At 39.5% G+C, this 24,743-nt stretch overlaps 1 protein-coding gene and 1 pseudogene across 3 annotated transcripts in view; one reads left to right on the top strand and one right to left on the bottom strand.

Annotated features, from left to right (window-relative positions):
* Positions 1 to 24,743, top strand: part of LOC126236730 (luciferin 4-monooxygenase-like) — a 223,639-nt gene that overhangs the window by 88,611 nt on the left and 110,285 nt on the right. The window lies entirely within an intron of this gene.
* Positions 13,393 to 13,510, bottom strand: LOC126238027 (5S ribosomal RNA; annotated as a pseudogene).

The raw sequence follows: 24,743 nt of genomic DNA, 5'->3' as shown, positions 1-24,743 counted from the left end.
GTGTTCTTGCTGCATACAATGAGTCATGACCCCAGAGAATGCTTCCGCACTCTGATAGCAGCACGTGAATCATATGAATCAGTCGTCTCTTGAAGTTGTGCATGTGCACTGAACTACGATCGAATATTATCTACATTGGTATGAAGTGTCATTAAAGACATTTCCAATAACCAGATTGTTGCGAAACTTTGCATTATGTTTTTGAAGACGATAGTTATTTCAGTTTTCGTGTTATGTAGCTTTTGTTTTACAAAAATTATCCAAAAACAATGAGTTTGAGTTTCCTTGACAAACAACTTCCTAACATGTTAATACGTATTGTGTAGAAGCCAGAGAAGAATATTAACTAAATACCTACAGTTGAGCCTGGGTAGTGAAAGTCCCTTAAACACAAGCTCCAAATTACGCAGATGTTTAGTTTGTTTTAACTATGACGAAAATATCGACTACGCAACTAACACATTGTAGAACATTATTTGTAAGTTGTTATAAATACCTTCGGAATACTGTAGGGGGGGGGGGGGGGGGGCTATCGACCCTGAATGATAAGATACGTAAATAGGCAGAATACGGTGCTGCAGTCGACGACGCCTATATAAGACAAGTGTAAGGCGCAGTTGTTAGATCGGTTACTGCTTCTACAATGACAGGTTACCAAGATTTAAGTGAGTTTGGACGTGGTGTTACAGTAGCCGCACGAACGATGGGTCCCAGCATCTCCGAGGTAGTGATGAAGTGGGGATTTTCCCGTGCGACCATTTCGTGAGTGTACCGCAAATATCAGAAATCCGATAAAACATCAAATCTCCAACATTGCTGCGCCCGGAAAAAAATGCTGTAAGGACAGGACCAAAGAGGACTGAAGAGAATCGTTCAGCGTGGCAGAAGTACAACCCGTCCGGAAATTGCTGCAGATTTCAATGCTGGGCCATCAACAAGTGTCAGTGTGCGAACCACTCAAACAAACATCATCGGTATGGGCTTTCAGAGCCGAAGGCACACTCGTGTACCCTTGACGACTGCACAACACAAAGCTTTACGCCTCGCCTGGGCCTGTCGACACCGATATTGGACTATTGATGACTGGAAACATGTTGTCTGGTCGCACGAGTCTCGTTTCAAATTGTATTATGATAAAGCTAGTTGTGCCACTTGTGAAATCTCAAAAGCCGTGGCAATTTGGAGAACTTTCGTTAGGGAGGGATCTGTTGAAACGTCCCCTTAGAAAAATTTATGAGCTACTGTGCTGTAAACCCCTTACGTTATTTGATTTTCAAACAGCTGAGCAAATTGAACATGCACAGACATTTCGCTCTTTACTTATTCTGATCAATACTGAAGTGACACACAATAGTTTTAGCGCAACGCAATCTGACTTTCAAAAATCCCTACAAAAGAATGGCCCTGACTAACAATAACCTATACCTTTCATGAAACACTTACCTCACAAAAATCTTCGTTACTCGAACTACTGCAATACAGCGAGCGCCACTACTGCCAGCCAAATAAAAGATTCAAACTACTGAAGGCACTAACTACTGATAGGCATAGTTAGCAAATGAAAGATTTTGATAGAGAACAAACAATGTATATACCTTAATATTGTTCAAAAGTCATAATATATATAGTAGTTCATGACATCCATTCTTACAAATGTACTGTTTCTGATGGACACACATCCAGATCATCCGCTCTCTAAAATCCGCCATCCCACTTCCCCACATCCACCACTGCTGGCGGCTCACCTCCAACTGCGCAACGCTACGCGCTGTTAACAGCCAGCTGCCCAACGCTACAATGGCAGACAACAATGCAAACAAGCCACAGACTGCACACAGCACAGCCAGTGATTTTCATAAAGAGCGCTATCTGACGTTACCAACATAAAAACCTAAACAGCCTACTTACATAGCCCCCATGCTCCCCACAAATAATTTTACAAATTGTGTTTGGCAGTGGCCAATACAGATTTGAAAAAAAATTTTCATAATTACAATAACAAAGAAATCAAATGCACACACTTCTTGATACAATGTTGGTCAAAAGTTAAAATTTTCTCACAGTCCATAAAGACAGTCTTGATTATTCATCACAGAATCAATTACAATTTTATGCACAAAGTCTGAGCAGAAAAAGAAAATGCACACGGAATTAGTGGTTTCCATGCAGTCCTGAAGAAGTAGTGTTGTCCTTTCAACAGAAAGATAATGCTGACTCTTGACATGCAGACGGGTAATGGTCCACAACAGAGCATACCCAGAGCAGAGTCAGTCGAAGTTTTGGAGCATATTGGTAGGCAGGTCATCACAGAGTAGACCCACAGTATTTCTTGTAGAGATAATGGTATTGGTGGGCCATCAAAGGTGCAGACCCACTGTAGCTCTTGTAGAGATGGCTAGAAGCCATCTGTTGCGACTGTGCGGGTGCACAATCACCATTGAAGAGTATTGTGGATAATATAGCAAGTCCATGAACCACCACTTGTGCAATCACAAAATTTTTTTTTGCAATGTCCTTAAAACCAACAATTATGTTAACCAGTCCCTTGCGGAATTATCAACTCATGTGGGAGCACTAACAGTCTTTTTTTTAAACTTCTCACATATTGTGTATATACTATGACCAAACACAAACGTGTGCAATGAAATGAAACTTAATTTGAAGAACTGGTGTCTACACAATTACAAATATAATGTACAACATAAGAATACCATTACAAAGGTACCAAATACATCATTAAAAAACATAATAATACAGATAACATTTGTAGTAATACAGACTTTACAAAAGAACAGAAATAAGCATATACATCGGTGTTACAGGAATTATGATGTAAGTAAATAAATGAGAATATTCAAACATTAATTTGACATATAATCATTAAAGGAAAACATAACAGAGTAAATAATATCCAAACATTTTTCCAAGTATTTGAGGATAACAGTATTCCTCATCATGGTGAATGTAGCTTAGTATTAGAAAAATTCTACAACATAAATCTTATCACATAAACACATACAGACAGGAAGAACACAAATACACAAGGGTACACAGACACAAAAGGAAAGGACAGGGTTTGTTTTCAGTGTAACATTTGGTACTGCAGTCCAACCCAAAACTTCATTCCATAGATCTTTCCTCTTATTTCCTGAAAAAAAAATCCTATCCAAGCATGCTTTCTGTATTTATATGTTCATATATTTATTACCTCATTATTTATTTTCCATTATTGTACCTCATTTGTTTCCAAGAAAATTCTACCCAAACCTGCTGTCCCTTCACCCCTACTTTTTTGTTCATATCCTCTTTCAAAATAATTATTCTTCATTGTACACTACTTGTTTGACCAAACCTTTTTCTTATAGCTTCTCAATGTATTTCTTCCAATTCATCACAACTCATTCCCATAGCCTACCCCCTCTTAAGCTACCTTAAATCTACTGAGCTCAGATATATATACTAAGGTACGAGGCAATGCAGCAGCACAAAACAATTAACACAAACAGCAATGACAAAAAAATGGAAATTGGCAAAGCAAGCAGCAATATATCTAAATTAGCAAAGCAAATGCAACATTACAACTAATACGAGCCAATGTGCAGCAGCAAGAAAAATAAATCAGTAGTAAAACTGGCTTAACAGAGTAATACAAAGTGACATTCAGTAGCACTATGTGTGGCAAACAGCAGCAGCAAATGCAACAACTTATACCTAAAAATGACGTAGCTCAAGCAGAAAAAATAGTACACTAAAGACAACAATGCAGATAAGGGAACTTCTATTCACATCTTAGTGTGTATGTCATTAAAGTGGTGCACCACAACTTATTCTACAAAAAAATTACCAAGTACTTGAAAAGAAGATTATGTATGCAGTTACTGTTATTAGTCCCTTCTTATTGTTTTTTCCATTCCAAGTGCTCCTTTTTCGAAGAATGCGGATCATAAAATTATTACTTAATAGATCTGTTGACAGAAAGTGTTCACATTAGCAAATGGATTTAATTTTATTTTATAAAACCAATCTGCAACACAGCTGGAAACCAGATCAAATGAAATAAGCAACTATGTAAAACAAAGCCTAAAAATATCATTCAATAGTCATGTGGCATTTCATAAGTTAGTAGAATTTCTCTCAATTCTCGTAGAAAGACACTTGTCATAATCAGGTGTGCAGATGTAAGAATATTTCCTATCAATTCATAAGCATTTCAGTAAGTAGCACAATGTACGATATGTTTCCAAGTAATGAGCGTGTCGTATTTGCGATGCTTTCTACAAAGGAACGTCAATAGTGAGGTTAATGGTCTCTTTTTTTTCTCCACCTAATGGCTTTTTCTCCAGGCAGGTGGCACAGCTGGGCGCCCACGACTCATTATGCAAAGGTCACTTAACTTTCTTACCGAAATATTTACGACAGCAGTGACAGTCTCATATAAAAAAAATTTCGCAGGTTGAGAATTTGCATTACAAATGTGTAGAAACAAAATCCTATAAATATAACAGTGTCCAAAAAATTTTCGCTGGCATTGTGATACATTCACACATTTACACACACTTCATAACTCTTAAAGTATGATTCTTTGTTTCCAACATCCTTTTTCACAAATCAGAGTCGCTAACCACTACTCATTATTCCTTACTTTATTACACACATACATATTCGTCGACACTACTTCAATATTTCACCATAATAAATACATAGCATAATCAAATTCCTCATATAGCATCAGCTCATTGATCATAAACATTCCTTATCAGCATAATACACATCGTCGTTGTAATAATATCATAACACCTCAGTCAAATCTCAAAAACGTCGTAGCTTTCTGCAATAATTTCAAAACCAAAAAAAAATTCTCTGCTCATTTCAATAATGTCACCTACCTCAAATGTACTTTAAAAATCATGATCCCATACCAAATACATCATTCAAAGCTCTCATAGTATCATAATGGTTCCGAAAAAATATGAACAGTTCACAAAGTACAGATAAAATACTATTTCATAAGTCTTAAGTTATCCAACTGTGTAATTGCGTAAACATCTGTCACTGACGTAGTAAAAGAAATGTTTGTCTCTCTCAGTTAAATGATCAGATAGCTGTGTAATTTTGTGTTGGAGAAATATGGTACCGATGTGTAAAGTTGTATAAGCAAATACCATATTAGCTAGGGCTCCTTGTGCTTGCCAAACACATGGTACACAAAGTAGGCGTGTACCCTCTGAGGATTAATGTAATTATACCCTCAGGTGTTAAAGATTACAGCAATCGAATGAAATGTATCACGGAAAACCTTTGTATCATTGTAATTCAAAAATCTTTAAAACTAAATGTTTTAAGTACAAAATTAATCACTCAAATACGTGTACTGTGGGGCTAAACTGGGTGTCTTGTTGTAAGATAAACTCTGTCATTACTTAAGGGTTAAAAATGTGTCAAGTGTCGTAATTATCGTTGTCCATAAGCAAAGTTCTGTAGAAGTCAATGTACTTAACTCGTAATAAACAAAAGTGAAATGCTATGCGTATATATATCGTAGTTATTACGTACCTTACCATGATCAAGAAAGGACTATAATGTAACGTATTGTTATGCTACGGAAAAGGCTGTCTCATTGTAGCTACATCACAATAGTTACTACTAAAACATGTTTTACTTTCCAGAAGAATTCAGAAAAACTGTGCAGATATAAAACAGATACAGCACAAAAGCAACAATGTAAATTGTGTCACACGTTAGTAGCGTCGTGATATAATCGTGTAGCTGTCAAAGAAACCAAATACTTAGTCATCTTTAATCTCACAGAAAGTACTTCGATAAAGAATGTCTTTTCAAGTAAACCAAAATGTTGCTTTAAAATCTCATTAGCAGTACCGGTATATGTTTTAAGTATGTGAGTCTAATAGTAGTTACGTAATTGTGCAACTAACAAGCAAGAATGTAAACACAATAACACTGTGTCCTCTGTTCACTATAACAATGCATTTGTAATTACTTGTCTAAATAAGTTGCCTAGGTTCTTGACTGGATAGTTAACTTCAGAACATAGATGCATGTTAACAGTTTCTAAGTGTGACAGAGTACTAGTAATGTGAAGTGAAAAATTTTATAGAAAAAAGCAGATTATCTCTCAATATACGGTTTTACATGTGAAATATGGTGTAAACCTTTTACCCTTTCTAGTATGCAGAGTTTCAACTTGAATGCAATTATCATGCGGTATACGTCAGTAAAGAATACTGGAATTTTTCTCAAGGGTAGCGTCAATGTTATTTTTCTCTGAGCCAGCCGGCGCACGTAGCTGCCTGTGGTGCGAGTCATTGTCTGTCTCTTTGTTGGCGTGCATCGTTATTAGGATTACGAGACCTAACTTCTACAAATTCACCTTGTCGAGAGGGCCCTGTCCTGTTTGAATCCCGCCAGTTCTGATGAAATTCAGGTCTGTCGTTTTGTCGGTAGTTTACGTAGTTTCTTTTTTGTCGGTCATGTGGTGCAGAATTTCTCCCGGAATCGAAACTGCGCGGTGGACCGTTGCGTCTGAAGTTATTCTCTCTCCCTAGATAATAATTATTTTGGTTCCCATATTGTCTGTTTCTCTGATTGTCTCTGTGATAGTCATTACTGCAGAGAGGTGATCTTTCCCTGTAATTATTTCTACTCTGCCAACGGTTGTCATATGGGTGGTGTCTGTTTTGGTCACGATTTACATTGTAAGAATAGCCTTGTCGTGTCCAGTTATTATTTCTGTCATCGCGGAATTGTGACGGATGTGACCTGTAATTGTTGTTCCTGTTTTCGCGTCCCGCGATTGTCAGCGTCAATTTCCAATTCTTGTAACAGTCCCTGAAAAGTTTCAATGTCGTCTTTGCAACGTTCCGCCAAAATAATGTGTCGTAAATGTTCAGGCAATTTGATTAAGCAAATGCGGATGAGTTCTGAGGGGCTGTATGGGTTTGACAGGTACTGATTCTTGTGCAACATGTCTTCAAAATATTTCACAAGACTGGAGAATTCAGATTGTTCGAAATGTTTCATCGTTATGATGCTATGTTTTACTCGGTCTTGTGTAGCTTGAGACCAATATGCTGAGAGGAAGGCATGATAAAATTATCCTTCACTGTGACAATCGTGAATGACCGAGCGCATTCTTACAACTGTTTCATTCACTAAATAGCCACACATAAATTCTAATCTGTGCTCTAATGACCAGTTGGGAGGAAAACAATGAGATAATTGATGAAGCCACGCTTGTGGATGAATGTCGTTGCCAGAATTCTTAAATGTTTTGAATTTACGTGTAGTAAGGAACAGATAATAGTCAAAATCATCATGTCGGCGAGTCGCATATCGGTCATTGTTACATCGTTTCGGCGGTTCCATCTCAAAATTCAGTGTACCTTGCCAATTTATTTCATATTTTCCGAAGTGCCCTGTGTTATTATTTTGTGTCTGTTCCGTATTTCTATGTCCCTCTTCCCGTGTTGGAGCGCGAGTCTCATCTGAAATATGGAATTCTTGTAGTATTTGTACCAACTGATCTTGTACTTCCCGGATTTCTCTTTTGTGTTGCATATTAATTTGATTCTGATTTTGTTTGAATTTCCTAATTTGTTCATATTCTTCTGTGTCATTGAAGGCTACAGGTCTTGTGTCATTCAGATCATCTACCTTTGTAGATAAGTTAGTGAACTGATCCGAAAGTTCGGCTACTTTCTCCGATAGTAAACTGATTTCCTCAGTGTGTTTTTCTGAACCAAGTTTGAGTGTTCATTTGTGTTGAAATCGTATCTACTGAGTCCTTTAAGTTTTCCTGAGTTTTTGCAAGTTGCTGATCGAATTAGTAGATGCAACTAAGTCAATTGTAGCTTGCAAGTTGTCGTGATTTTCATGATCAATAGTTTGCAGTTCTTTTATGGCTGCTACGTGATTCTGTAATGCATTTTCATGACGCGAAAAAATAGGTTGAAAATGCTCACAAATTTGTGTTTTTACGTCATTACAGACTTTTTGACATTTAGATTCGATTTTAAGTAACTCAGCAGTTAAGCCTTCACGTGTTTGTTCAAGCGTGGTGTCTAACTTTTGAAGCTGTTGCTGTGACTGTTTTTGATTTTGTTCCATTGCGTCTAACTTTTGAAGATTTTGTTCCAGTGTGTCTAACTTTTGCTGTGTTTGTCTCTGATTTTGTTCCATTGTGTCTAACTTTAGAAGATTTTTTCCATTGTGTCTAACTTTTGAAGCTTTTGTCCCATTTGTTGCATTAATTGTAGTAACAATGCACTACTGTCTGAAACATGTTCCTCAGTACTATTCGGCAGTGCATTTGAACCGGCAATATTCGCATTTTGAAAAGCAGAAAATGTGTCTTGACTTATTTGAGAAAACGGTGAGGACGCAAAACCTGAATCTACAGTACTGGCAAGATTGTGTCCTGTCATTTCGGAATCCTGAGGCGAGCTGTTGCCGACCGATCGATCGATAATGCTTCCCTATTCACTATTTGTTTCACTGTCTACGCCATTATTTGCCGCCCGCTCCATTTCCCTATGCACAATTACCAAAATCTTACTTTGAATGTCTGTTAATTCATTACACAGTGGTGCTGATAAGCTACGCACGTCGTCACTATTATTTCTCAGTTTACTTTGGAGCCTAGTGTTACGTTTTTCACACGCCATTATTGTAACAATATTTCACACGATAACACAGAAAAGCACAATTTGAAGAGCAAAATAAGAAAACACATTAACATAGCACTGAAAATAATATCTAGTTAATTGCAAGCGCAGCTGCGAAATACTTGGTGCAAATCTATATGCATGCCACAACTGTTTTACTGTACAACAATGAAAAACAACTACAAAGGAAATTGTTTCTATAATTACGTACTAGCAATAAACAATAGCTACACTAATTACACAAACTACAAGAAAAAATCAGAAAAATCCAGTGAAGTATCCTCGGCTAGTGGTAGAAATATGAAACGTCTCCTTAGAAAAATTTATGAATTACTGTGCTGTAAACCCATTACGTTATTTGATTTTCAAACAGCTGAGGAAATTGAACATGCACAGACATTTCGCTCTTTACTTATTCTGATCAATACTAAACTGACACACAATATTTTCAGCCCGACGCAATCTGACTTTCAAAAATCCCTACAAAAGAATGGCCCTGACTAACAATAACCTATACCTTTCATGAATCACTTACCTCACAAAAATCTTCGTTACTCGAACTACTGCAATACAGCGAGCGCCACTACTGCCAGCCAAATAAAAAATTCTAACTACTGGAGGGACTAACTACTCATACGCATAGTTAGCAAATGAAAGATTTTGATAAAGAACAAACAATGTATTTACCTTAATAGTGTTCAAAAGTCATAATATATATATCAGTTCATGACATCCAGTCTTACAAATTTACTGTCTCTGATGGACACACGTCCAGATCATCCGCTATCAAAACTTCGCCATTTCTCTCGCCACATCCACCACTGCTGGCGGCTCACCTCCAACTGCGCAACGCTACGCGCTGTTAACAGCCAACTGCCCAACACTACAATAGCGACTATTTCAACAATGCCAACCAGCCACAGACTGCACACAGCACAGCCAGTGATTTTCATACAGAGCGCTACCTGACGTTACCAACATAAAAACCTAAACAGCCTACTTACACTGTCTTGCGTAATGCGTGTGAACGAACAATTTGGTCTCGTGCTAAATGTATCACAATGAGTATAACGATTCAGTGAAATTACATTTACGGCTGAGTCCGCGTCGCAGACTGCAGAAGAATGCGTTTCTGCTGGGGAGGAACTCCAGGATAGCAGCTACCACATACACTTTTTTAAGTGTTAAATAGTGAGGGGATGCCAGAGTTGACCTTTCCACGATTTGGTTCTGTACTGATGTCTTCTGCAGCTATGGTTCCAGAAACTGATAAGACTTCTACGCTTTCAGAATGCAAGCTCCCTTGGTGTGGCTCGAGTGCCAAGTCACGACACTGTGCTAGCACACTGCAAAGGTTGAAATAACGGCAGGGACGTCCAGTCGCTGAACTCCTCTGTCACCAGAGACCTCACGCTAAGCAGCTCGCATTGATGATGAATTCGGCAGAATCCAGTGGAACAGGGACATGTCGTCAGAGACAATTCAGAGATGTGCTTGAGGAGGCTGCCCGAAGATAAACTGACATTTTCCTTTTCTGTGACAGGTTACATCGTGCTCTTGGTAGTTCCCCAGGGTATCGACTTGCGATAGTCGCCGGTCAACGGATGTAGTTAGCGATTGACTTACCCTGTCCATGATCTCTCTCAGCGATTCGTCTTCGTCCATCGATGGCAAATAAAAAATTTAAAAGGGCAATTAATAAAATGTTCCGGGCTATTATGCCGCGGTCTAATGGATTTCACCTTAAAAGCCATGACAGAAGCGAGGCACCATACAAATGTTGGCGGACAGAGTAAGTAAAATCTGTGAACTACAGCTACTTGACGCAGAAGTACAACATCTCACCAATACTTTGCTCAAGAATGGTTATCCGTTCGCTGACTTGAAAAGAGCGTTAAGACCACCGCCTAGAAATCATAGTAATGCTAAAGCGCCGGTGACATCGAAAGTTTCCCTGCCCTCCATTAAGGACGTTACTACCGCATAGGAAAATCCTCGAAAAAGCAGAACATCACCGAAATGCACAAACCCACCTGGAAGACACAAGATGACCTGAAATCGGACAAGGATGCTCGCCAACCGCTGGAGGAAGTAAGAATTTATAGGATTCCATGTGGTTAAGAGGAGCCATGCGCAGCTACTACAAAAAAAAAAAAAAAAAAAAAAAGTGACCATAAAATGACTAGAAGAGCACAAGGGCAATTGCAGAAGTGGGGATATTGACTGAATATGCTTTGCACACATTCATTTTGATAGCACTAAAGTACTGCCAGCCACTGGCGGGTACTATGATAGGTTATACGGAGGGCGATAGAGATTGTGAAACACTCCAGGAATTTCAGTAGGAAGGAGGAGGGCCTTAAATTGAAGCATTTCTGGATTCCGGTGCTGAAGCAGATATATACCAGTGTTCCACTATGGGGTGATAGCAACGCGGCAGTCGACAATGGCCAATCACGTTCGCGTATTCGAAACATGTGATGTTACACCACGGCCCGGAAACACGTGGTAGCGGAATTTTGCGGTGATCGTGTCGAGCCAGGGTACGAATCGGACATTCAAAGAAGCTAAGATCCTTCTTGAAAAACATCCTCCGCAGATAGGGGCGAAACGTTGGGTTTTAAGGTGAAATCCATTTGACCACGGCATAGTTGTCCGGACATTTTACTAATTGTGACATTTGCGGCCACGAAAATTTGTATTTTAGAAGTTTAAAAGCGTATAATGTGTTTCTCGTGCAGGTTCTGTCGCCGCAGCTGGAGAACCTGCTGATGTCGCACCCCAGCGTGCAGCTGGCCGCCGTGGTGGGGAAGCCGCACCCCACCGACCAGGAGCACCCCACCGCCTTCGTCGTGCTGCGGCCCGGCGCCTCCGCCACCGCTGAGGAGCTGCAGCGGCTGGTAGATGGTAAGCCGGACTAGCGTCTTGCAATGAGGCAGTCGTGCTGTGAGAGGAGTACAAGGAAGGGTAGCTCAAAAATGGTTGGAATGGCTCTGGGCACTATGGGACTTAACATCTGTGCTTATCAGTCCCCTCGAACTTAGAACTGATTAAACCTAACTAACCTGAGGACATCAGACACATCAATGCCCGAGGCAGGATTCGAACCTGCGACCGTAACAGTTGTGCGGTTCCGGACTGAAGCGCCTAGAGCCGCTCGGCCACTACGGGCGACGAAGGGTAGCTAACAACTGTTGTCTGATCGAAGACCAGAACATTGTGAATAATGTGAAGCGAAAATAACGGTGTCAGTTTTACAAATGCACCACCCCTACATTTTCCTTAATCAGTCTAGGGAAACCACCGAAAATCCAAATGTGGAAGGCTGGACGGACAGTGAACGCGGTTCCTACCAAGTGCGCCTCCTTACTGGGCGAGGATGGTACAGGCATGGGATAAGCAGTGAGGAGGCGCTCGGTAAGACGGCAGGAGGCCAACAGTTCTTGTACGACAAGTATCCATCGGCACTTCTTTGCGAATCTACTGTAGTAGGAAAGGTTCACCATCGCATCCGCGGAACTAGGCTAGAAACTGCAGAGCAAATGATACCAGGGAGATGTAAGACAGGCCACTGCGTATTAATAGGAAGGAAGGGATAGAACTGTAGTTCATAAAATCTGTAGGAGGTAGTCTAGAGTCAAAAAGAGAGTTGTGAGTAGGGGGCACATAGATCGCACATTCGAGGACAGCACAGAATTAGGTCACTGTGGAACTGTGCATCGGCCGGTTACGTGCCAAGGAATCGTAAGTAAAGTTGAAGGTACACATAGAGCACACTGGAAAATAGATAAACCATTAACCTTCAAGAGAGACAACCATATGGCCTTTTCAATAAGAGCTACATCATTCAGTCAGGGATATCATATTATACTGACGATAACTAGATTGTTCACAGATAATAACAGCATATAGCTGGTACTTAATACTTCGTTCAAACATCTCTCTCCCTGCAACGTTGGGTGAAAGATCAACGATAACCAAGAATGTCTTACTCGATGATTTTCACGGGTTTGCAGCCGGGTTCCAACGTCCTGACGACGATATTTCGGCGGACCATCTGGCCGCCATCTTCAGGTAAAATTGAGTGCACAATCACGCCGGAATAGTTTCCATGCTTCGGTTCCGTTCGAGTTTGTAGGGAGATTTCCTTTGGTTACCAGGAAAATGTCAAAACTACAACCCGCCTCCCAAATGTAATCAGTTGGGTCCCCCTCGGTCTGGTATTTGGCTGAAAAGTTCCTGAGTCCACACTAATCATTCCTTGAATAAGCTTGGTCTACATAGAGATTGAAATGAATGGTGATATATGTCAGGAACATAACACTTCTTCTCTCAAATATTTTTTATTTATGCCTGACACGGTGGACAACATTCTTTCAGAAATAGAGTACAAGAAGATACAGTCTCACTGAAAGTTTTCGGGAGGTTTCCCTTGGCCATAAGGCAAATGCTGGAAATGATAATGCTATTCCAAAGATTACTTTCTGTCTCCTCTCACCCCGTAAAACAAACACTCCGTCTTCAGGCCACGAGTGGCCTACCGGGACCATCCGACCGCCGAGTCATCCTCAGCTGAGGATGCAGACAGGAGGGGCGTGGGGTCAGCACACCGCTCTCCCGGCCGTTATGATGGTATTCTTGACCGAAGCCGCTACTATTCGGTCGAGTAGCTCCTCAATTGGCATCACGAGGCTGAGTGCGCCCCGAAAAATGGCAACAGCGCATGGCGGCCTGGATGGTCACCCATCCAAGTGCCGACCACGCCCGGCAGCGCTTAACTTCGGTGATCTCACGGGAACCGGCGTAACCACTACGGCAAGGCCGTTGCCACCCTCTCACCCCATAGGGCAAGAAAATAAAAAAAAATAATAAAAATGTTAATTATCAGTCACACACATACACGTAGCTAGCGTACATACAGAGGCAAACATTTTTTAAATTTTTGTTTGGGAAAATAGAGAACGTCGTCCTTATTACCTCCATATCGAGAAGTTACTTTTGTTTACCAGGTGAATTCCAGATTTGAAAATGAATCCGTCCAAATTCAAACGGCCTCAGTACAGTTAAGCGACTTTAAAGAAAAGTGAAAAAATAAGTTTAATTCCTTTAGATTGTCTTTTAAATTAAAAAAAACTTATAAAAATTATGATAGGCAGTGTGCTTAAAATTATTACGTAACATAACTTGATATAAAACGTTAGCCTAATGTGGGTGATGAACTAAGGCCGATGGTCTCACGTCTTTTCTGCATGGTATATTTTGATGCAATTTGTTAATTCTTACCATATATTTCCATCAGAAGACGCAGAAGAAACATTGAGTTCGAGAAGTGGCCAACCACGCACATTGACCATTAGTAAGAAAAGATTTACAATGCCGCGTGGTTTCACGTATTTCAGTTAAATAGAGACTTTGTCATATAACATTAGCAGTAACTCCACCCAGTTATTTTCGTGATATTTAAATTTCCTAGTTACCGAACCTGTCAACTGCAATCCATTTGAGCTTTTGTGGAAAAACACCAGCAGTTTGGCCACTACCCAAGCGCAAAGTTTATTATAAAATTGTTTATACTCTTCTGGCCTGTAGCTAAGCTGTTCCGCTCCATCACTCAACTTGGTAGATTTTACAGGGACACATCCTACTACATATGCTAAACTGGTGGGTAGACTGGGAGCAGGTCCTCCTGGTCGAGCTGCTCGTAAATTATGATTGAGCATATCATCCTTCGGGACAAACCAACCAAGAAACTTGGCGATGGCATATGGATGGAAAGCTGAGAGAGGGTGTCCGGGAAGAAGGGATGAGTATTAAAGTGCTATAGAACATCGAAAATTAACTGAAAATGTAATGTTTTTTTTTTACGGACAAATTGAGTAATTTCTTCCATTTTTGTTTGAAAAATTATAGCCAGCCTCCGTGGTCGAGCGGTTCTAGGCGCTTCAGTCTGTAACCGCGCTGCTGCTACACTTGCAGGGTCGAATCCTGCCTCGGGCATGGATGTGTGTGATGTGCTTAGGTTAGTTAGGTTTAAGTAGTTCTAAGTCTAGGGGACAGATGACCTCAGATGTTAAGTCCCATAGTGCTTAGAGCCACTGAACCATTGGAAAATTATATCCTCCATAGGACCACCCAAGGCGAAGGCCGCGCGGCAACGAGCAATGCGTTCATTGACGTTCTCGATGACGTATTCACCAACATCGGCTGGGATGCCGATAACAGCTTTTTTTAATTTCATCCTTCAATTAGTGTATTAATTTTGTGGTTTCTTCACTAACAGTTTTGATTTCATAATCCCCCCCCCCCCCCAAAAAAAAGGCACAAGGCGTAAGATCGCAGGCCATTCATGGTTGCCATGCAGAGAGAAAATTTTTTGAGAAAACTTTTCATTCAACTGAATAATCGCTTCATGGGATGCGAAACAAGTTGTACCATTTTGTTGAAACCAAAAATAATTTTCATCAATAAGAGAGAGAAAAAAAAAACAATCAGAAACATGTTTGGTAACGGTTGCCGTTCGCAGTGACGGCAGGTCCCTTATAATTTTCAAAAATTATGCGGGCCGATCTCCTCTCCTGCCCAGAAGCAACACGACGCAATCTTGCGTTATGAATGCATCTCATCTTCCAGAGTCACTTGCGGATTTTCGCTGCCCCACATTCTGCAGTTTTTCTTATTCACGTACCCACTCTGATGGCAGTGCGCCTCATCCGAGAAAATTATTCTTTTTGTGAAGTTCTCGCTCTCTGCTCGTCGAGCCAAGTTCCACCGAGTAAATCGATGTCTCTTTGAATGATCTGCAGGCTTCATCTCTTGTGTAAGCTGAATCTTGAACGCATGCATTTTCAGATTTTTGAAAGGATTTCACGCAGTGAACTTGGTGAGCTCGTTGGCGAACAGATTTTCTGGAGCTTACGAACACATTGTTGCGCACGACAGCAATGTTTTCTTGTGTTCGAACAGAAAGCGGTCGTCCTGTTTTCTTAACGTTTGAGGCAGAACCCGTGGTCTCAGACCTCTGTTCAACTTCCGAACTGATTCGGTTGGAGCAGCATTATGTCAGTGTGTCGCACGCAATTCACTAACGGTTGTCGTGGGACTTCACTGCTTTTGTAAAAACTTCGTGTCACTTCGAAGCGTTGCTCCGTTGTCACCTGTTCCACGGCAAAAATAAGCATCAAATAACGATGCTCACTATACAAAAGGTATCAAGCCACTAATGGGAAGGGTCGCAGATAACAAACATGAAAAAACCATTACTGCCAACCGTCATATGACAAAATGGCGCAAAATTCAAATTCGTCCTTATTTATCTGACACCCGTTAGCTGCTAAATTTCAATTTTATTTTTCCGATCTCAAGAAACGCTTCTCTTAGCGGTTTCTTCCGAAAGAAGTCTTTTTTGGAACATTATCTAGAAAAGTTTAAAATTAAAAGCATCCGATATGTGCAATTCGCTGGTTTTTGTCTGCAGTTTACAAAAATCTATGATAATTGATGAACTCTATTGATTTGGTAACGATTCTTTTCCTGTGTTTTGTAAGACCAACGACCCGGTCGCAGGAATTCATACACGAGTCACTCTTCACTCTTGCACGGTCTTTCTCAGTTTTCTTCTTGCGAGATGCAATTCATACTCTCTTTTTGGACATTATATCACTTTATACCATTGTAAGCAATAGTTTGTTACTCAACAACAACCAACCACAAACAGAAAAAATACACATCCAGTTTCTCGTTGCCTAAGAGATACGAAACAAGCGAGACAATTGTCTTCAGTGTTGCCACCAGTAAACACATAAAAGGCAGGGTGAGAGCCTTTCTTCGTGCCGTTACGAAATGCGTGTATCGATATCTCCGCTTTGTAAACATGAGACCGAAGGTTCTTTTGTCAAAACATTTTGGTCCCAGGAATTATAATTCTGGCAGTAACTGATTTTCTTCAAAACTATGTCTGGGACAATTTAAAGTAGCTTCAAATATTCTTATCCTGGAATGCTTTTATTCCACTTCAGGCTTGTTGGTGTACGTCTGTAAAAAACCGCGAGTTTAGAAATGACATGACTTGCCAATTTGTGCAGCAAACAAGACAGTGAAGAAAAATACGAAAACCTTGATTATCATCACTCCGTACATGGCGATGGCGATGTTCAGATAGTTTTTCACGCATAAATACGGTAAATATCATTTCATTAACAACATGAATGAAAAGTATTAATATTCCACAATAATATTTATTTAATAGTTCGTTATCAACTGGCTTTCGACTTCTTAGAACATTGTCAGGTAACTTAATACTACTAAACGGATAGTCCACACAACTTCAGAGAGATTTTTTAGCTGTACAAAGATTGCTCTACAATGAGGTGTGACATTTTATGACTATAGCGATACAAAATACGGGTGCAATGTAATACCTAAAGAGACCCTGAACAAATAAATCTTACATTACAGTATATACAAATATTACAATTATCTGAAAGTATAAGCCAAAAATATTCTACGAGTGAGTAATAGATGAGTAATAGAATAACAGAGTAAATAAATTTCTTCAACAATGGAATTCAGACCACAGTAAAATCAAATTTATAATGGAGTTGGGAGGACACTCTAACAAAATTTAGTTTCACCTTTGACATCAGGAAGCAACAGTATTTATTTAAGATATACAGCAAAGTAACCTCAACAGACACAGCAATAACAACCAGTTCTCAGCATCCCATAGCACACAGACATGCAGCCTTCCACATTGTGGTGCATCGCCTAATACCTATACCACAAACCAAAGCAGATTTTGAAAATGAATTGATAATAATTAAAGAAATAGCACACGTCAATGGTTATAGCGTACACTAAGTGACAACATACTCTGCAAAAAGAATAGACCGAGGATAACAGCACTCCTTTATCCCCCTAAGACAGCACAAAACTACACTGATAACAAATGAGCTCTCACGCTATATGTGGGTAAAACTTGACAGTTTCTTGCCAGGAAACTAAAATCCAGGAAATATACCCCAGCTTTTTACGCGAGGAATACTATTGCTCACCTTCTGCTCAACAGTAAAGATAAGATTTCTCCTTTAGAAAAAAGTGGAACTTATAGAATTTCCTGTTATCCGTGTGGCAAAATACATGTAGGTCAATCAGGCAGGACTATAACTACTAGACTGACTGAGCATTAAAGGAGTTGGTGACTGAAAAGGAAAGATTCCACCTTTGTTGAACATCCTCTGAATCAATGTCATTCATATGATGTGAAATGTGGTGGTCTCTACATAGGAACTACAGGCAGAAAAGTAACATTACTCGAAATTCTGGCTGTTAATAAAAACCAATCGAAGAATCCTGACCTGATTCTGAGTGAACAAACACAATTGCATTACTCACCCTTGTTAAAGTAGCAGCCAGTTATTATTTATCTTACCATTACATTATAAGCTTGTTATAGCGGTAATTCCGTAGTCTTCTTTATCCTCCTCCCTTTATTCGACCTGTTCGACACATTCACCATTTTGTCAATATGAGATAGTAGCCAGTGCTATTATTCACTTGAAGAACATCTTTGCCTTATTAATTCAGATAGTTTTAATATCTGAATATGCTGTAATATAAGATTCATTTGTTAAGAGTCTCTTCAGGAAATACATTATCCCTGTATTTTGTATCGATATAGTCATCAAATATCATGTATCTTTCAATGTTTGCACAGCTATGAATTCTTACTGAAGTTGAGTGGACTATCTGTTTACTATAGCGTAATCTGACGATGGCCTAAAAAGCTGAAAGCCGGTTCATAGCGAACTATTAAATAAATATTATTGTGGAACACTAATACTTCGTATTCAAGCTGTTAATATGTCCATGTTCCTACAAGAACCCACTGAATGTTCTATAAATATCTTTTTAAGTTGTGCATTCAAGTTCTGGTGCCTTGGCAATTGTGAACTTGTTTCTGCAGATAAGGTGGCGGACCACAAGAAGCTGCGAGGCGGCGTGAGGATCGTGAGGGAGCTGCCGCACACGGCCAGCGGCAAGGTGGCCAAGAGGGTCCTCAGGAGGTGGGCGGCGGGCGGCCAGTAGCGCCAAGCAGCGCTCACCCACCTCTCAAAGGGCTCTCTAATGTCAAAGGAGCATCAACGAACCCAAAGCTGACTCTTAAAATTAAATACTCCATTTCTCTTCTTCATAGTTTCAGTTTTCGTGTTGAACTATATTGAATCACTATATTTTTAGTTCTTTACATATTTTTTATTTTATGTAGTACAGCTCATTCAGCTAAAAGCATGTAAGTTCCTTGCAAATTTCAATTATAATACGGTTTTATGTTAATCCTTTCAGTTCTGTTAAATTTACTAACAAACACGAATCCTCTGCACTTGCAGTCAGTAACGTTTCCTCTCAGTTTCCTGTGTTAGAACCCTCAAAGCATGAAAACTTAAAAAAAAAACAAAAAAAAACCTACAAAACAAACGGAGTTAGTGCTTGTAACAACGAGGCTGAAGAGTTTGATGTGCAAAATTCTAAGAATGTTTTTGATGTTGTAATTGCGTATTCCTTCTTCGGACACTAATAACAGTAAATGTAAAATATTTTACTTAGTGTACGTAGGACACATGACTGTCTACACAAGTTCCTTTATGAAATAAATCAAGCCCCAAAATAACCAGTATAGTTCGCTACATCTTTTGTTTGGTTGACTTACAGACAGAAATTCGAAATGTTAACAGTAAATATGGTACCAAACAAAACCCGTAAACATGCTGCACTTGACTATTGGTAAGAATAGTATTTCAGGGATTATACGTTGTGACAAGCTGCGTGTCAGGACAGAGCCCACACTCGACCACCTGCCCGCAGATTGTGTTATTCGATGCGAAACGTCGCAGCAGACTTGACACATTACCTCAACGCTCCAAATTACATAACAATAGTTCTTCTCATTTATTCCATACTCTACCGACGGTCCCCCGCAAGATTATACGTACAGAGCCTAAGCAACGCACCTGAAACGCATGTGACGAGGCTAAAGCGAAGATAAAGTTTACAGTTGATATTAGAAACGTTGTCAGTACTCACAATAACGTTCTAGATAAGGCTACAGAAACTTGTAATACTCATCATTACAGATATATAGAACGTTTATAAATTCCTCATATGAACTCATACATCATCTAGACGGCAACTGCTGTCTGTGTGTGAGAAAACTGGATATATTGATTTCAAAATCTCTCTCCTCACGTAACGTGTGCTTTAGGTATCGTATTAAATTGTTGACAAGGGAAACTTCCCATCGCAGCCTCCCCCCCCCCCCCCTCGCCCCCCCCCCACTCCACCCTCAGATTTAGGGGTAAGAAGGCCCAGTGAACATTACTTCAAAAACTAAACACAGATCAAGCATCAAAAGAAAAGCAAAATAGAAACAGTGAACAGTCCAAGCTTAAGAAGTGCAACACTGATCGAAAAAGAGAACAGACGGCGTCGTGGTTAAGTGGTCACGGTGTTGGATTGCAAAACGTGCGAGCTGCGTTCAAAGCTCCCTCGTGCCGTTTATTATTTTTTTTTTTTTCGCTATTCGCTGTACTGAAATTTCTGTCTGTGTCGTGCTTTAAGTCCGTTTGCAAAAGCGAGGTGTAAGGAAGAGACCTATAATGAAAGTTGATGTTGCACAACCACTCTATTAGCAGCCGGAAGGAAGTGGCTTTCGAATGGAAATCGCAAACCTTTTATGACAAGTCAACGGAATGCTCTGGTGTGTCATATACAGCGTTAGTGATAGTACATGTGTCATATAATAGGAGCTAATTTGTACGATTGGTGAGTTAGTGAGTGAGATATGCTTCTTTGCCCGATGTAGGAGTTCGTATGAATGTGATCACTCCCAAGGGGATGATGAAAACAAAATAGTTTGTCACATGAGCTGCAACAAATTAAAGCAACAGTTTCACAATCACCCAGTTTCTCTGTGCTCTATCAAACCATATGTTTTTAACGTTTTAAGTTGCGTTCTGTTTGGAAGTCTTGATTCTTGAATTCCTTTGTTATAACATAGCTCACATCCGTTTATTTGTTTTTATTTTGTGAGACGTCTATGTGGTATCTCGCCTGCTCTCACGATTCATCACAATTACGTGATGGTAACGTATTCTTACCACATGACGCATATTCTGTAATTAATGCACAGTATGACAACTGTCAAGACTACAGAAAGACAACAAACATTTCAATGACCGGATTGACAGTTCATAATGATGGAAAAGAAACCCGAGGTAGTTTGAACACGGTTCGCCCGTTTGGCAGTCCAACACGAGGACCACTTTCCCACGACGCCATTGCTACTATTAGACTTCTCTTTATTACACTCTTTCTTCGTGGACCAGTCACTGTTTCTATTTTACTTTTTTTCACAGTTCAGTACACCTTCCTTCTGTTTTGACGGGCAATCCACTGGGTCATCGTACTATTAAATCTGAGGGGGTGCTATGGGGAGGTTGCGTTGTGAGCAAAACTGACTGTTGGTTGGGCTTGTTGTGCATGTGAACAGTGTCGTGAAATAATACTTTAAACTTATTGAAATTCAAACTTTGAAACAAAGAAAACGAATGTAATTAAATGCCAAAGAAAGCTAATTGTGTGCTCGATGAACACTATAGTATTAAAACTGAGTAACGAAGTGCATTATGAACGTTGCGCAATATGAAGTGCCATGTTAGACTTGTAAAAGGCAAGAAAGTAAGATACTGCTCTACTCGGAAGAAAATAACTATTTGAAACTACCAATACTGTACACTGAAAATTAATTTGTTAGTACAATGCCAGACGGACTGGACAACACACTGTTTGCTTAAGAATGCAAGGTGAAGTCCTCTCAGAGATAAACGTGACATACCTCATGCTTAGCATGCTGATTTTGTCTGGAGTACCGACGTGCTCGAAAGCCAATACAAATCAGCAACTGTAGCAGGTAAAGAAAAATAAGCTATTCTAATTTTTTTGATTGTCGGAAATAACCTTTAGCTGTGTGTAGCATGGGTGCAATGAATAAACGGCAGTAATTTAAAACTTCATTATGAGTCATGGAAGTGGGTTTTACTCTAAAGAAAATCGTACCTGAGAAGTGAAACTCTGATTATTGATAAAAAGACTGTACAACATAAGAAGATTAATAATTACAAAATTCTCTCATTACAAAGAAATTACAAACATATTTTTAAAATTCCTCCAAAATCTTCACAACCAGAAAAAGAGCAAGAGTTAACAAAAAATATCGTAAAACTTGTAATGTTAGATTTAATTGTAACTTATTGTACACATTTCTTTCTAATTTTTTTATATAGGTTACAAAAGTAATAAAAAATGCCCTGATTTGAGTTTAACAATTGAAGATCGTCTTTGCACATTTAGGATCCACGCACACTCTTCGCTGAGTTATGTAGATTGGAGGTAAATGTTGCATCACTGAAAACCATCGAAAATTTGGTTTTAAGTTTCACATCATTATTCTTGAGCTAGAATGTAACTGCAATTGAAGGTAAAATGTTGCATCACTTAGCACAAACGAAGATACTGTTAATGTCTCTTGTTATCAATCTTGTGATTAAGAAAAGGAATGCCACTAGCACAGTATTAACACATTTCTTGAAGCACAGTCACCGATGAGGTCGCAGATGAAAGTGAAAAGTGTTTTAGGCTTAAGGGTCGCAAGTAAGTCAATTGAATGTCCGCCACTGACTATACTCTGCAGATTAGCAATAAACGTAGAATTAAATATGAGCAGACTCAGGGAAGTAGTTTTCCACTGACAACTCATACGTCCAGTTCAAATCTCGTATATAAGTTTACTCTCAGTACTGCTTTTTCCTTTAAGTTTGTGCAAAACTTAGTTAAATCTCTGACGACTTCATCGAATTTCTGGTTTTCAAAATACATTACAAAAATCTGAGCTGCACATGCAGTAATGTCTCTCTACGAAATTACCTTATTCCTAGTAAATATGTGAAAGGATACGCCGAGCATTGCATGAAGATGTAAGATAAACTTTACGTACAAAACATGAATAATTGTAGATTGCAGTAATCAGTGTGATCAAAAAACATCACATACAGAAAGAATAATACAGTATTATGTGCCAGATAGAAAGCAGAGTTCACAAGAGCTTACAAAAAATCATTATCTAATGGTGACAAATGGGCAACAATCTGTACAAGAAAATCTAGCATGCACACAATAGTAGAAATTATATTACAGAAAATGTTTTACTCAGAAATAACAACTAACACGTAAATCGTAGTAACAGTGGTAGTAAAAATACATAAATAAAAGAACATTAACACAGCGTAAGTGGAGGAGGTATATAGATCAGAAATAAATGACAAACAAATGTATTACGGTTCATGTTAAGGAAAAGCAAAGGGAATTATTTGCACTTTAAAGTCAAAGTCTGTCAGCCTGGGTAAAATTTTATCTTAGTGTCATGTACTACTCTAGTGCACTGATCAGCTTTCTAACTGCTGTACTGTAACATACTATACTTTCTTTCAGATATTGGACTTTTCTTGTAATAGCCTTTATCTCAATGTACTTGCCAAAAACATCATATTCGGCTAATAATACTTCTCATGTCACTTTACCTGCCAAAAACACCATGTCAGTTTGGCTGTGTTTCATTAACACATCATAAACACATAATATAGCTATTATTGAGCCTCCCTATATTCATTTACATTTCCACATTGTGCAATTCCTAATCACACATATTATTATTTCCATTTCTCTGTACTCATTACTTTCTTACTTCTGGGTGTACCTGTTATATTCTCGATTTACTGTCTTCCTATACTAATGTTTCATAATTATGTTGTCATTTACATCATTTATAGCACCTAACAGCATATTCTTACACCAAATGAGCTCTGATAAAACCCGTGGACGCTGCGATGTACATATATCCACAAAAATAGTTCCTCAGAAAAGCAATGCAGCCAAATTCATTATAAAACGAGGGTGCAAAAAAAAAAAAAACCTAATAACATTGCCATGGGCGGAGCTTGTGTAATACACATTTCTACCGCTATGCGTGTATACCGCAACTCAACACCAATTCAGAGCCGCTTGTGTTGTCGACCTATATTGTTCTGTTCAGCTGCAGTGTTTGTTTTTGCTACGCTGTTTTGTTTGTTTTTTGTTTGTTATGACGGCAAGTTTAAGTGAACGACATGCAGCTGTGAAATTTTGTTTTCTACTCGGCAAAAATGCTGGTGATACTGTTTTAATGTTGAAAACAGCTTACCAAGATGACGCTATGGAGAAAACCCCAACTGTATGAGTAGTTTGCTCTATTTAAAAATGTTATTCTGTACGTCCACCGACTGCCTGAATCGATAAAAACCTTGAAAAAATTCGAGAGCTTGTGCCCACAGACTGCCGAACAGACAATTGATCAACTGTCAGAGATTAGTGGGTTATCTTGGAGCTCGGTTCACCGAATTTTAACGGAAGATTTGAGAATGAAAAGAGTTACTGCCAACTTTGTTTCTCGGGTTCTGACTGACAATCAAAAGGAACGTCGAGTTGAAACATGTGCTTTGAAACAACAGCCTGAAACTGATCCAGATTTTCCGTCGTATATCTTTACTGATTATGAGTGTCTGCGGCTCGTGGTTTTGCGGTAGCGTTCTCGCTTCCCGCGCACTGTGTCCAGAGTTCGATTGCCCGTGGGGTCAGGGATTTTCTCTGCCTCGAGATGACTGGGTGTTGTATGTCTTTCATTATCATTTCATCCTCATTCACTTGCAAGTCGCCGTAGTGGCGTTAAAGAACTTGTGGAGCGGCGGCCGAACCGCACCGCGAGGGGTCTCCCGGCCACCAATGCCATACGCTCATTACATTACTGATTATGAGTCATGGTGCTATTGTTATGACACAGAAACAAAGAAACAGTCATCGTCACCCCGTCCAAAAAAATATCGTCAAGGAAGATCAAATCAAAACAACGCTGATTTGCTTTTTCATGCCAATGGCGTAGTTCATTCAGAGTTTGTTCCCCCAGGTCAGACCGTCAAT

This window comes from Schistocerca nitens, chromosome 2 (genome assembly GCF_023898315.1).
Source record: "Schistocerca nitens isolate TAMUIC-IGC-003100 chromosome 2, iqSchNite1.1, whole genome shotgun sequence".
Taxonomy (NCBI): Eukaryota; Metazoa; Arthropoda; class Insecta; order Orthoptera; family Acrididae; genus Schistocerca; species Schistocerca nitens.
Note: the sequence above shows the minus strand (reverse complement) of the source record. Positions and strands in the feature narration are given on the sequence as shown.